Raw genomic sequence first — 15,077 nt, 5'->3', positions numbered from 1 at the left:
ATATCAACTCCCTCTTCTCACGTACCTTATGATTCTTCTATCCAGTACCTCAAATCTTCCCACCCGTGCCTTCTTGTCCTCTCACTGTCCATTCACAGTATCCTGAGGTCTCTTTGCTAACCCTAATTACTTGCTGGGCAAGAGGCAGCATGTCCTGTGGCTGGTTATGAGCTCTATGTGTGTTGATTGTCCAACTGGTTAGCCAGACAAAACAGAAATTTTGAGTTCACGTTGCAGTTTTTTTTCCTTAATGAGGCCAGTCATCTATCTAGTCATCAGCTTTCATGTAGCTGGATAAAATTTAGTATCTTTGAGATCGCAGCTCCTCTATCAAATTTGTTTGAGATTGGCCAATAGATTCAAAAGGTAGTGGGAAAGACAGAAAACACAGTTGCATAAGCTTGGGATGATCAGGTTAGAAAAACAGTAATGCTTTCTGAATACTAGATTAGGCTAGTGTACTACATAGGTGTGTACTCACTAGACTAAACTAGACAATCAGATTCAGGGATCAGATAGTTTCCTAAATACTGTAAATAATGCTATCCCAGGAATGGTTCCAAGGAGACCTGCCCATGTCAGCATACTCACATTGCCTCTCCTTCCACGCTCTGTATCATGGAAATAACTTTGAAACTAGGGCAGTCTCTACGGCTAGGAATACTAGCACCTATGGAAAAGTTTTGGCATTGTGGAAATGTGCAGCAGAATCCCCATATGCTGCATTTGGGAAGTGGTTTTTGGAGAAGTTGCAATAAATTCAGGTGTTTCATTTAGCTTGTTGCTGCATGAGAACTAGCTGTGGAGCTCTGGTCATACAACCGGTACATATTTATCCTTCAAGTAGGCTGAATATATTAATGAATTTTATTTGATGTTCAAGAGCTCCTATCTACTTGCTCCATAAAAGATCAAAATGTTGGTATGACCTTTGTTATGCCAAAGGGAAGGGGCCAATCCATTTGAACAAAGTGTGTCATATGAATTCTTATTGTGAATCCACTGAAGTCAATGGAGTTAACAGTGGTTGCAGATTTAACCCACAGATTTTTTTAATTATTTATTTTTGGCATGCACATTCTTTATATTTTGAAAATACTTATTAAACGTCTTCAATATCAACACAAGCATATCCCATGCTTGAGTTTGCTTTATGTAAGGCAATTCATAGAGAGATTCTGTCTGTGATTTTTTAATTGTAACTAATAGTTGATGCCTTGAATCACCAACGTAGGTATCACCAGTTGATCTTTCAGTGCTCTTTAGAGCTTTTTTAAAAATTTCTGTTACTTAGACTTAAAAACAATTGTTGTGCTACACATGGATATATATATGCATACATACATATATATGTATTAATTTGTATGTATATTTTGAGTGGATACCAGTACACCTCATTAAACAGTAGGATCAAGTCTTTATTGAATTTTGAGGATAACTTATCATATGTCCTAGCTGTAAAAAGTCTGAAGTTTTTTGGTATAAAATTTCTAGTACCTTTTTAATATTAATGTTCGTATGTATGCAGTTTTTCATTAAAAAATTATAATTACCTCATAAGAAAAGATCTTACCAAGGAACCCCTTATGCTGAAAAATTTGTGGAGATGCAAAAATGAAACAAAACAAAACAAAAAAACACCAACAACCTCAGAGCAAAATTAATGCGTGCTTGCCTTAATGGACAGTTAATTCAATTGCTTTGGTTCATTGTTACTGAGCTGCTTCTCTTCAGTCTTGTATGATTTGTTTTATGTTACTTGAGACAAGAATATACAGACTTTTACAGGACTATGGCAACTATGGTTAGTTTACTTGGAATCACTGTCTTTAATGCATCATTTTCCGATTAGATTAATTTACTTATACTGTTACCTAAAAACTCGTGTAGGACTTGTTAGTAAATTCATTTGACTTAATTTGTCTTGTAAATTGAAAACTTTTCATAATTTAGGATTTATAAAGGGGTGATTCATTTGCAGAAGTGGTAGGCTTCTGTTTATTTTACCCAGTAATTAATTAGCCTGATTATAAATAGAAAACATTTTTGAAGCCTGCAATCATAAAGCAGTTTGCAAAGTCAGCGGTACGTAGTACAAAAATGTCAGAAAGAATCCATCTGTCTCTTGTAGTTCCCTGATCACCAGATGTGTTTGTTTCCCTGCTTTTCTTCTGAAAATAAGAATTTGTGACCTTTTTTGTACTAAAATATTTCATTGTTCAATTCCCCCCCCCCTTTTTTTCTCAGACTTGAAGGTGTGTATGTTGAACTCACATAACACCTCTGGGGCAAAATGCATCTCTTTCTTCAGCTTGGTTTATGTAGAGGCAAAATAAGTCAAATGCATGAAATTTAAATGCAGACTTCACATATTGTCCTTCACAGAAGAAATCAAATGAAAGATTTCTGAATAATCCAAATAATCACACTTACTTGGGGACGGGTGTCCTGAATTAAACTGAGAGTTGGCAGTTTGTTTCGGGATCTGATTTATATTAATGCAGTTAGCAGGATACCATCCTAGGAATGTCTTCCTGTAAGATTTATTTGGGTAACCTGTGTTACACTGTCAGCCTTTACAGTAATTGAATTCTGAGATCAACTCTACAAATGTATCTGCTGGAATTCTGTTAGAGCTTGACCTTTGGTATACCAGTCCTCTTGTATGAATAAGGAAAAACCTCCACTGAAACAGAAAAACATTTTACAAACACCAGTGGCACTTCTTTTACAGCAGTTTCCAGGGGGAAAATTGGGCAATACTTGTAAATCACCAGGGTATTTTTGAGATGCGGGAAGATGTGCTTCTGTTTAGTGCAACTAAAAAGAGGAGGTGATACTGCTACAAGGTTCCAGTGCAGGACCAGATTCACTGGGCCATTGATTTTTCTTTGAATCACTTGATGAACACAAAGCAGACTTAATGCTACATTTAACTGCCAGCACAGTGCTTCACAGTGTGTTAGAGTGTCCAGGTGGTGCAGCTCTGGTGAAATGGTTTGTATAGGCTCTACCCCCTGCTTTCAGTGCAGAAGATTTTGAGCAACAGAGGGTGCAGATGAAGTTTTCAGTACAATTCTGTTCTGAAACCCATAGCTTCCAAAATTCTGTGGTTAGGTAAGAATCTCAGCCTTCATTTAAAAATTAAGTCTCAGAAGCCATAAGGTAAATCAAAAGAGAAACAGATATATATTAATCTTGTGATGTTCGATCCAATTCTGTGTTTTGGGGAACTGTCTTCTGGTTTTTGAACACCTGGGTTTGGCAAGGCTACTATTATGCCTGGAGTAACACATCCAAAGAGTTTTCTTACTATCACTATTCCCCTCCTACCCCCTTTCAGGCAAACAAACTGATTTGGACACAATATTTCAACACATTTTTTTTACATTGAATGTGGCTAATAACTTACTATAAGCAGAAAAAAAAGTCTCTAAGAGCCTAAGTAAGTAGGTGAACAAAGTGCTCTTCTTGAACTGAAACATCCAAACTACAGTAAAACAAAATATTCAAAATAATTCCTCTACTGTCCTGCCCAAGCCCTAGTATATGATGTAGATGAATGAAGTAGATGATGGCAAAACTGCTATTGTAGGGATTATTAGTTCTCATACTTTGGTGAATGGCTTGACAACACTAGGATTATTTACATTAAAAATGTTTTATATGCTAGTACAGCCAATATAGGAAAGAACTTGCAGTTCAGGATTCTGTACTGATAATCAGCAAAGGAGAGGAAAAAGCCAAGCATATACATTTAGTTAGATTTGTTAGGCTCTAAAATCCCTAAATTCCCAGGCCCATTAGGACTAAATCCTAAAATGTTAGGTGTTCTAGCAATCAGCAGTTTAAATGAAGTAAACCATGCATTTGTAGATTTATTTATTTTTTTGCTGAATAAGTATCACATTAGAGGTATCCCACGGATTTGAGTCCTTTATGTCTAAATATACTAAAATTGTACAACAGTTATTTATAATCCCCAAAACAGAAAATAAAAATACTGAGTAAGAGTATTATGGAGTAAGACTTGGAAATCCTGTTTTTGAACTGTGAGATCTCATTTTGACATTGGCAAGCAAACTTTAATAATGACTTGAGATTATTAAAAATCTAATTTATTTAAAATATTACAGTTTATCTTGATATGAATTAAGGAACATTTTAAAATACCTACTCTGTTAAAATGCACTCTGCGGGCTTCCATGAATATTATTATGTACTAAACAGACCAGAGTGAACAGACCAGAGTGACTCATTCAGAAAAATAAGGGCTATCAAGTAAAAAAATATTTAGGGATTTCTTTAAATGTCTGTTATTCACTCAACAGACTGGAACTGCTTCTCTATCACACTAATGCCTTGAGACCTCTGTCCATAGGTCACTCAGCTGTTTTGTGTAAGAATATATTTGTATGCTAGGAATGCATTATTAGATTATGAAAAGGAAATTTTCATGTGTACTGAATGGCTTTTAATGTGGTAGGATACCATGAGTGTCTTTTACTGAAATACCTCATTTAGTTTCCTGAATTTTATTCTGTGTCTTACACTTTTCCTTAGAGACCTAAACGCAGTGGATGGTAGGACTAGAGAGCCCAGAATGTTGGTAATGAGATATGGAGCCCTTTTCTTCTAGGTCACTGGCATGAATTTGACCCTGGTTAGTAATAACGGAGAGTCATTATCAGCTGGTGACTGTTTGGTGGCCTACGACATACAAGCTGGTGGTTTCACTTTGTGTAATGACCCATGGCTGCATACACATACACACAGTCTTTGGTTAAAACATGTGCAAATAGCTTGGAAAATACCATACATCTCATGATTGAACTTCAAAACTCAGGCTGAAAGGTCATTTGTGGTGGCAATTAAGAGTGACAGGCTTTATATCCTCCCAGCCACAGAGAACAAGGTATGCGCCAACTTTCACACAGGGCATTTGCTTCTGCTTGGACAGTGGTATGTACAAATCTAAAACAGAATACTAGAAGGTAACGGATAAGTGCTAAACCCCTTCTTTACAGAGCAAAATTATGAGGCTAAATCTATATAGGCATGGAGTCCGTGAGCAAAAAGAAGATAAGCAGAAAATAAAGGGCAAGAAAACCTGGAAAGAAGAGTAGTGGAAAAGGGAAGATATGGAATGGTAAAGAGAAAATAGAGAAATATGAGTAATACAGCAAAAATATACTGCTGGCGCATGCTTCCTACCTGTCTTCCCCCCGGTTTAATATACTTCCTCTGAAAAAGATGGCTTACTAGGTAAGAAGAAAATTTCAGCCAAGCATTTAAACACATTTTCAGTCTCAGTGTATGAATATCCTGCCTGTTCCAGCAGAGTGACTGTTATCCCTTACACCAGGTATTTGCTTATCTGCCCTACCAGAGTTAAGTTTCCTAACTATTCTTTGAAGACTGACTAAGCTAAAGGGCTTGGTTATGATGTATGGTGGCTTTCCTACATCATCAACAAGCAGCACAAGCAGGAAATTAGCAAGGAGTAACAAGGAAATCAGAAGATCCCTACTGATGAGATATGGACTGTAGAGAAGGTTGGGAAGGCTTTTGGAGCAAACACGTGCTGGGTCAGGATTTTCTACAAACTGGTTCACCCATCTCTGCAGTTACTGTTAAATATCTGTGACATATGTGAGCTGATTCAATGATGAAAGGCTTAAAGATCAGGCTGGGCTGACATTTTTCTTGTGAGGCTCAATATCATGAAAACATTCGAAGTGTAAAGAGCTGTAGAACAGGCTAGTTTCACATGTCATACTGATGCTGTGTGGCTTTGTAAAAGAACTGATACACTTTGACGCTCTAGGCCTGAAGCAAATACAAAGCATAGGACTTCTGAGCATGGTAAGAGACCGTGAAGCAGCAGCATGGAGCACCAGGTAAGATCAAATTCCTGGCTGTCTTCCATTTGCCTGTCACACTGTGTGTGCTTAATACACTGTTTTTACAGTAGTGATAGGATATGACTGCCACCTGCATGCTATGTAATATGTATACTCCGTGCAGTAAGAACATTTAGCAGCTGCAAGATATGACTAGTTAAGCCTAGAATGCCTGGATCTTCTTAGGTGAGCTCACTACTTTCTAAGCTGTAAAAATGCTTAATCCCTGTGTCACTTTATATTATTTTGTTGTTCATGTTGTCAGTGGGTTGACAAAGGTGCATAACCAGGGGGAGAATATGGCAGAATATGATAAAATTCAGTAGGATATGTTTCCTCAGCTAGAGACACTACAACCTAGTAAGGGCACATTTTCTGCTTTGTTTTCACATTTGAAATGTGAGAGAGTAGATCTTGTTTTGCAGAGCCGTAATTGCCAGCTCTGCTACAAGCATATGTGAGTGACATAGTAACCCGCAGATGCACAGACCATATTTTGGTTTAAGAACTTTAAAGAACTTTAAAGCAAACTGACTGACAGCATAGCAATATATTCTTGTCTGACTGGTGCTTTTAACTGGTACTTAGATGGAAAGCTCTTTGGAGCAGAAAATCATCTTTTATTTGATAGTAATATGAGACCCTGTTTCTAACTAAAGTTCCACCAAAAATGATTATTATATTGTTTAATGAGTTTTTAAACCTAGAAGAGTGCAAACACTATAAATACTTCATATTAAGTTCTGACTTATTAATGTTTTTGATATAAATGCACCTTTCTACACTTAAATTCTTTTCTGTTTTCCCATTTTGGGTCTGTCTTTTCTTTAAGTCACTTTTCTTTAAGCTTCAGTTATATTACCTCATTTACTTCATCTTGCTTTGCTCAAAGGCAAATCTTTATGGTATGGTTAGCAGTCTCTGTGTAGGTCTTCACTTCCTTCTCATTGTGTCTGTTGGTACTTCTCACAATATGTGTGCCAAAGCTAAGACTCGTCATATAGCAACTCTATTTTTTGTCTTTTACAGTCCTCCATTGCTAAAGCAAGAAAGTCAAGCTTCTATCACAAATAGAGGAAGCATCTTGCTGCTTTCCAATAGGTAACCACAGATACTTCATACGTAACCATTGATTTTCTATCCAGGGATGTGTAGGAAATCTTACAAAGAGCATGAGTAAGGACGCATCTAATAACATGTCAGACTTTTCCTGTTTCCACACTTGAATGCTCAGTCCAGAATACTGATCCCCGCACCAGAGAACAACCACAATTTACAAAGTCAATATATACTGTATGAAGTAGCTGTATAGTTATGATAGTTACCACAGGGAATGAAACCTAAAATTTTTAGATGCAAGCAGAGGGCATAGGCAGGATCTGACTTTTCTCTGAAGTAGGCTCAGCTAGAGGAAAAATATTGATTTTCACCACAGCCATCCTTCCTTCAAAAGTTATTTCATGTTTGAAAGGAATGCATGAGGCTACAGAGGAAAAGAAAAAGGGTGATATTTTATCTTAATTTATAATTTTATTTCATTTATAGGATTCAGTTATTTTATATTTGTTTTTCCTTAAGCAAAAGCAAACAAAAGAAGATTTTCTTCAACTGCAGTGTTTAGCGCATATTGCATTGGAAGTTAGTAATTAGTATCAGTGGTCAGTCATGGCAATCATTCTTTCTTCCAAATAGGTGTTACACACATCAAACAAAATAAATAAATAAATAAATAACAATAAATTAAACTTGAAAGGTTTGGTTCTGTTTGCATAAAGCACCCATATATTAATAAATTATTCTGAACCAACCCCAAAATATTAAATCTGCAAAGCCTGAAACAAACTTTTCTAAGACTACATGCAAACTGCCAGCTTCAGTTCATGATGTCTTCACAGGCTGAAATCAATTGTTTGGTTTAAAACCCTTTTGTTAATACTGGCTTTGATTAGGCGAAAAGCTGCTGGGTTTGCTGGACTGCTGGTCAGATGCAGGGTGAGGTTACTGTCAGGTCTGGATATTTTCTGACAGAACACATTTAAGCAGAAGTGCAGGTGCTCTCTTTTCAGATGGGGCAAGTGAAAAGTAGAGGAGGACATTGGGGAAGTAGATGTGAAGATTTCATTCTTTAAGCCCCCAAGAAAATCTTTTGCCTGTGTTCCTATGTTCATTATTTCCCTGTGAGCAAGTGGCAGCTTGAATTTCACGAGCACTATGGAAAACCGAAATAAAAATCATATCATAAAGAGCATGCTAAATAATTTGTATGTTATGGCATTTACTTAAGATAATTACCTGTTTGGAAATACAGCTAGAGTCATCATGTCATAGAAGCAAAATCGGACACCATACACAAATTAAAATACAGCTGCATTGTATTATATTTTGTCCATATGAATTCCAGTATTATTCCCTTCCCTTTGGAAGAAAAATGTAACTCTCTCTCTCTCTCTCTCTTTTTTTTTTTTTTTTTTTTAATTTAAACAGTTCCACTTGGTGCTCTCTTTGCTCATTCTTCTGAAGAATTTTTGCCTGAAGCACAGCTTCAGTACACTCAATGCAACATATCAAAGTATCAGCATTCTCCAGTACTCCAAACACACCAAACACTGCTGTGTGAACAGCTGAGAGTGCATTTTTTTAAAGGTGAGATGTTAATACTCACAACTAAAAATACCTCAGTACTTAAATGTGCCCCGTTCTGCAAGCCTTCCTTGGCCAGGACACTGCCCAAAAGCTCACTCAAAATTCTGAACTTAGTAGGATTGAAGATTAAAAATCAGAATTTCAGGGATGTATTTCAGGGAAAAGCAAACAACCCCCCCCAACAACAAAAACAATTAATGAAATGTGAGAAAAGTATCCCTTTAGAAAGCAAAAAACATGGTAACAAAATAAAAAATTCTTCAAAATACTATGACAACACAGCTCTGCATTTCAAAGACAATATTTTCTTATGCAGGAAATACCTGCATAATTAACTAAACTTTGCTAAAGCAAAAACACAGTCCTGCATACTTTGCCATTTCCAAACATCTACTAATTTCATAGAAGCATGAATGCTCTAAAAATGTCCTACTTTCTTATAAAAATAAATGTACAGTTTGTAATAATATTAGGAAACATGAACCTTTCTAATAAAGCACCTATAAAAATTATAATCATGTAAGCATGGGTAGTATGAAACATTCAAGGAAAGGTCATAGATGTTAACAGAAATCAAAATGTGATTTCAGTGCTGCACTTTGGCAGATTCTGCTAAAGAAAGACCGCAAACCCAAGTGAGTTCAGCAGAGGGTATTAGATGAACTAAATGCAAGATTTTTCATTCCTTATTTGACTCTGAAGTACAGCAATTCTGCAAGGACTGAATATACCACTGTTTTCAACCGTTGAAACTTAGGACACTTAATTCTTAATATTCAGAATATTGAATATTTGAACGTTATTAAGTGGGTGAATCTTTTTGGCTTGTTCAGCTGTTAGTAGTAGTCACTGATCCTTATAAACAGACATGACAAACAACAGTATAGGAACATTTATGCTGAGACTGCCTTATAGCACAGTCACAGTAGGAGATACACAAATACTGACTCAGTACTTCAGGAGTACTTGGGGGCATGGGGGCTCGTTAATTCTAAAATAGAATAAAACTGAATGGAAATGTATGGAGAAAATCTCAAAACACGAAAAGCTTTTTGTTATTATTTATATAAAGACCATGTTCTCATGAGGTGGTGTTATGCATAGTTTATCCGTAGTTACCATACCTACTTACCAATACAAGAGAGATTTTTAAAAGGTCTTTTAAAAGAAGAAAGCGTACCTCTGTTCTCAGCTAATTCTGTTTTGTGGTTACCATTGCAATCTCGTTCGTACAACCTAGAAGGATTATATTGGATGAGATTTTGCATTCTACATCACCCAACTGCCAATGAAAGAACTAAATCAACTTGTGAAAGAAAAGGATTCTGTTACTCGTGGTACCCACAGAAAAAAATGTGTCCAAAAGTTTCAGACTTTTATTTTTTTACCCTTGATGCCAATTAATCTAAACAGATGAAAAAATTACATGGGAATGGGTCTTCAAGTTGAGCTCTTACATCTTCAGAGAAGTTCATCCCTGAAACAGTATTGCTATATATAGTGACGGGGCCTTGGTGTATAATAGCTCTTCTCTACCAACAAACCCATCTCATGTCTTTTGATTCAGTAACTCCTGCATTTAGGAGAAACCAAAACACGTAGATCACAGAATCACAGAATATCCCATGTTGGAAGGGACCCATGGTCAGAGGTTTACAGCTCCTTCTTAAAACTGGACCCCAAAACACCTATAACTGGGTATCAGCCATCAAACAATAAATAATGAAAATCTCTACCATGAAATAGGGCTTCGAGGAGCTTCTCAGTAGAGGCAAATAACTGCAATGGAAAAGAGAAACAACACTTTTCATCATTAAAACAATTGGAGTAATATCTAGTCCTAAAATACTGTTTCAGTGCAAACATAAGATGTGAAAAATCCACTGATTCACATGGCAAGCAGTGTTGTGTTCTGTTGTAGGGTAGGTTTCTGAGCCACAATAATTTCAATGCCACAAAGAACATGAACTATTAAGTAAGTAGTAAAACCTGGCTAGCTCACATCAGTGGTTCAAAGTGCCAATGTCTATTACTAAAATTTGTAAATTAGTAAGTTATCAAGCAGCATGGCCCATTTCTACAATTTTCCCATGAGCGTTAATGATATTTGATGTTTTCTGAAAGTCTACCCCTGCAGGCTAAAGAGTAGATGCAAACTTCAGCTTCCATCAAAAAAGAAAAAAAAATAAAAAAGGCAAAAAAAAAAAAACAAACAACACACCAACAACCTTTATGGTTAAAGATAAAACATGAAAACATGAGCCAACTGAACCCTAGAGTATCAAAAACCAGAAGGCAAATAAGCAGAGCCCCAAATTTATTTATTTATTTTTTAAAGATCTGGCAAGCATCAAACTAATCTTTTGATATTTGATGGACCACTTTATGCTTTTTAAACACCTGTAGTTAGCAATATTGAACTGGCACAGTATGAAACAGAAGAGCACTCCAAGTATCATTGTACCAGATCCTGATTTTGCAAGTCGATAAACACCATCCAGTGGGAGCTTACGGCACTGTGCAAGTTTGAACCTTAATTTAATAGATGCAGTTTAATATTAATTATTTATTAAAATATTGTGTAAAATATTCCTTTTTGCCTGTATAAAATTAAAGTATTAAAGTAGTCCTTGTAATATGAAACCTAAGTACAGTTCTCTAATTTAGCATAGCACACAATTATAGTTGAGCACGTGTGAAAATGCTGAATCAGCTTTTTTCCTCTGTGTGTGCTGAGAAATAGGGAAGAATCTTCTGATTACTTAAATTTTCATTTTATTCTTAATTTAAGAACAACAACAAAAGAAAAGACAATGAGGTCTGCAAGTGTTGGAAGCAGTCATCTGCAAAGCCTGACTTGTTTTCATGTTTTATTTTATGTGAGAGATCCTCTAACTCCCCAGAATATATCCACAAAAAAAATTATGAAATAAGCATTTGTGTCTAGATTCCAAATTGTGCAACTAATGAATTAACACTGGAACAAATAGATTTGGGTTTCTGGGTCTTGTTGACCTCGTGGAAAACAGCTCATTTTCCTCCAGGATCATTGCAGACGTCTCAGCTAAAATCTTGCATTTGCCAGAATACAGGATTAGACAAATTGGCAGGTGGTAATAGATTCAGAAGTTAAAAGGAAACAAACTGAGCAGCAGGATAAAATCAGGGCAAGGTAATTAACATTCTGTTTATATTTTCAAAGAAGAAACAACAGGAAAAGAACAGATGCCGGTTCAGATTTGTGGACACTCCCAGGAATTTTTTGCTTTAGGTAAAACAGTAAGAACTGCCCAGAAGCTGAGACTCAACTGGCCACTCTGGTGAAAGAGGTCTGATTGCACCAAAAGCAAGAGGAATAGAGGGGTGTCATTTAATACACATGGTTGCTTCCTGCTCAAAACTGTCTCAGCTCCAGATGTGCTTGTGAAAAAAAAAAGTCACCAGGGAGCAACCAGAATTTAGAAATTATAATATAAATTAAAAGTGATATCAGAGCTATTGGGAGTTTGTTTAATAAGGCAGATTTTAGTCTGGCATCATACCTTAACACACCCGAAGATATATAGTCAGCCCAAGAGCTACAGGGAAATGCAGAACAATCATGCAGCAATCAGTCATTTTTTAAAATACCACATGGGGCATATGGCAGAGAACAGAGATTATTCTGCCCACAGTGCATACTGCCAGTACTGTGTTCTTTTAGGGGCTGATTCAGAAATCAGTTTGATGAATAGGGGATTGGGTTGATATCAAAACATGTAAGGTTATGGGGACCTTACACAAGGAAAGATACACCAGATATAAAATGTTGGCTCTAGTGATGGCTCTGCAAAATTCCCAGCTGTCCAAAGTGGACCCAGTCACTAACGATTGTGTGCCCCTGCAGCTTTACTGAAGTCAGCTAAGCTTCAATTTCACCCCAGGCTTGATCAGGCGACTGCTGAAATCTTTGTATTTTTATTTTTTATTTTTCAATAATCTTAACAAGCTTTAAACATAGCCCCGTTTGGTATCTGTAGCCTTTCACCTGCAGTGAACACAGGAACTATCTGTGCATCTGATTTTCACTTCTACACAATTCACACTCAAATCATTCTACCAGTTTTAATCGTATCAGTAGTTTTATTTAGGCCTGTCAATGTATAGCAATTGTATCTGAATAACCATGTAGGGGCGATTTCATGCAGAAAGAAAAAAAATCCTCATTGCTCTTTTTCTGTGTAGTAATTTACTACTGAAGAAGGATTGCCTTCAGTTCTAAGAAAAAGAAAAAAAAAAGTCTAGATATCAGTGAAAGGAACGATTGAGGCAAAATGTCTTCCAAAATTGTCTCTGCACACTCAAAGCCCAAGAATTTTACCCCTATTTTTTTTTTTTATATTTGCTTATATTTGCTCTGAATAAAAGATAATGCAGTGACACAAGCCTCTGGTGAGGTGCCTGTTCTGAACACCAGGCAGGGAGTGTGGCATTTGCCTTGGCTGAGGCACAACTCTGGAGCCGAGGGAGATGTTCAGTACCCACTTTTGATATCACTTTCTAGGTCAAACCACTTTGCGAGTCTGTATCTCAGTCTGTTCACTGATAAGATAATATTCCCCTAATGCACGATGAGTTAAATATCACATCATCCTACACATTTATACATTCTTGATAATCATTCACTGTAAAATCATATAGAATTGGTAAAGCATAATCCATATACAAGGTAATAAATGTCAAAACCTTTCATGAAGTGCTAAGAATACCAAGTATGACACATTTGGAATGAAATTTTCATTCCAGAAAATTTCAAACGTACATGCATTACTACTGTTGGGCTATCTCAAGTTTGTTATGACAGTATTAATTTAGTTGAAATGATTGTAGCTTGGTGCTACAGCCTTGTCTGAAGAAAAGAACCTGTTGATTTTTTTCTTTATTAACCCAGTAAGGCATTCATGGCAAGGGTTTATTTTACATTAAAAGATTTGGTTGTTAAGGCAGCAGTATTTGTTTGCTGTTGTCGTTTCATGCTGTCTTATTTTGAGTGGTAGTACAGGTAATGTTTTTAGCTATGTATTTTTAAGTTTTCCTGAGAATCTTTTATAGTAAGCTCATTTTTCTCTAAGATATGCTGGTTACATTTTTTTAAACAGTTTTCAGATTTTCCTTTTAAAATTTATTCTTAATAAGGAAAATAAAGGAAGATTAAAAGTGAATTTTGTTTATAGAATTGATTTTTAATTTATTGTTCCTCTATGGTGCCCTTGCACTACCACTGCAGAGCCTAGTTGTGTACACTTTGCGTACTATGTTCTTCTAGACTTAATTGTGTGGGTACATGGGGAGAAAAAGTAGGGCACAGAGAGTGCAATTACATCTTGGAAAGTCATTGACATAATTTGCCATGTCCCCTACATATGGTATTTAACTTACTAACACTTTTTAATATCTCTTCTCCTACTTTATTTTAATAAGAATTTTATTAGCTTGTTTTTATCTGTAGTGTGTACATAGTTCTATGTTGAAATCAAGTTTTGCTATTGTCTAGTATTCTAGCCAGTCATCTTGCTTTCACTACCTCAGTTCTTTCTAACCCACTGACCCAGATCCCAGTGAGTTTCCCTAGGCTCAGAAATACTGTGTCACAGAGCAGTCTGTACTTAATTCTTTCTGTTTGTTTGCTTTTGTTTTAAAGCAAGGCTGAGATAGTAATGATTCCTTGTTTATCAACCCACCTTAGCTGGCTTGTCATCTTCCTTTTACTAACCTTTTTAAAGGAATTTTAGAATAAAAATGTTATTTAAAAATAAAATCTCAGGGCATCATCCCAAAGCGTAAGAAGTAGATTGAAAGGATATTTACCCAACTTAAATAGGCAGTGTATATAAATAGGCCAAAGATATTTAACTTTATGAGTTGGAAGGAAATCAGTGGAAGCTAATTGATTTATAAAATAAATTATTATAATTATTATAAATAAATTATAAGCAGGTATACTAAGCCTTATAAATAATTCCCTTATCGCTCTAGATAGTTCCAACAGGCTAATCTTAGGAATCTATGTATCAGTCAAATAGAGCAAGGATGCTTTAACATTACATTGATAGGGATCACCTCATATTCTTGCCACTTACCAAGCATTATTAAATTCATGGAAACTAATTTTCAGCACAGACAAGACTGCCCAGACAGGACAGAATGTCCCATGCGCCATCTGAAGGAGAGGCACTTTTAGACAGCCAGGAAAACTGCAGTTAGCCTCCATCTCACTGGATGTCAGAAGTGAAGCTCATGGAAGTACCACAAAGCCCTTTGTATTGAATCAACTTTTCAAGAAAAGTTGAAACAGCAGGCGGTGTCGGGGGATTTGAATAGCTTTCTTTAAATCATGCTGTTTTCTATTCATTTGCTGAACAAATTTTCACCAGTTTATCTGGAATTCTATGTATTGATTTAAGTCATGCTTCAGTAAATGTTCAACATTACTTCAATGGATGAGTGAGTTTACATTTATGGTTGCTCAGTTTAGTAGCAGGCACTGCTTCT

Source organism: Anas acuta, chromosome 12, assembly GCF_963932015.1.
Source record: "Anas acuta chromosome 12, bAnaAcu1.1, whole genome shotgun sequence".
NCBI classification, from domain to species: domain Eukaryota; kingdom Metazoa; phylum Chordata; class Aves; order Anseriformes; family Anatidae; genus Anas; species Anas acuta.
This window is presented reverse-complemented; position numbering follows the sequence as displayed.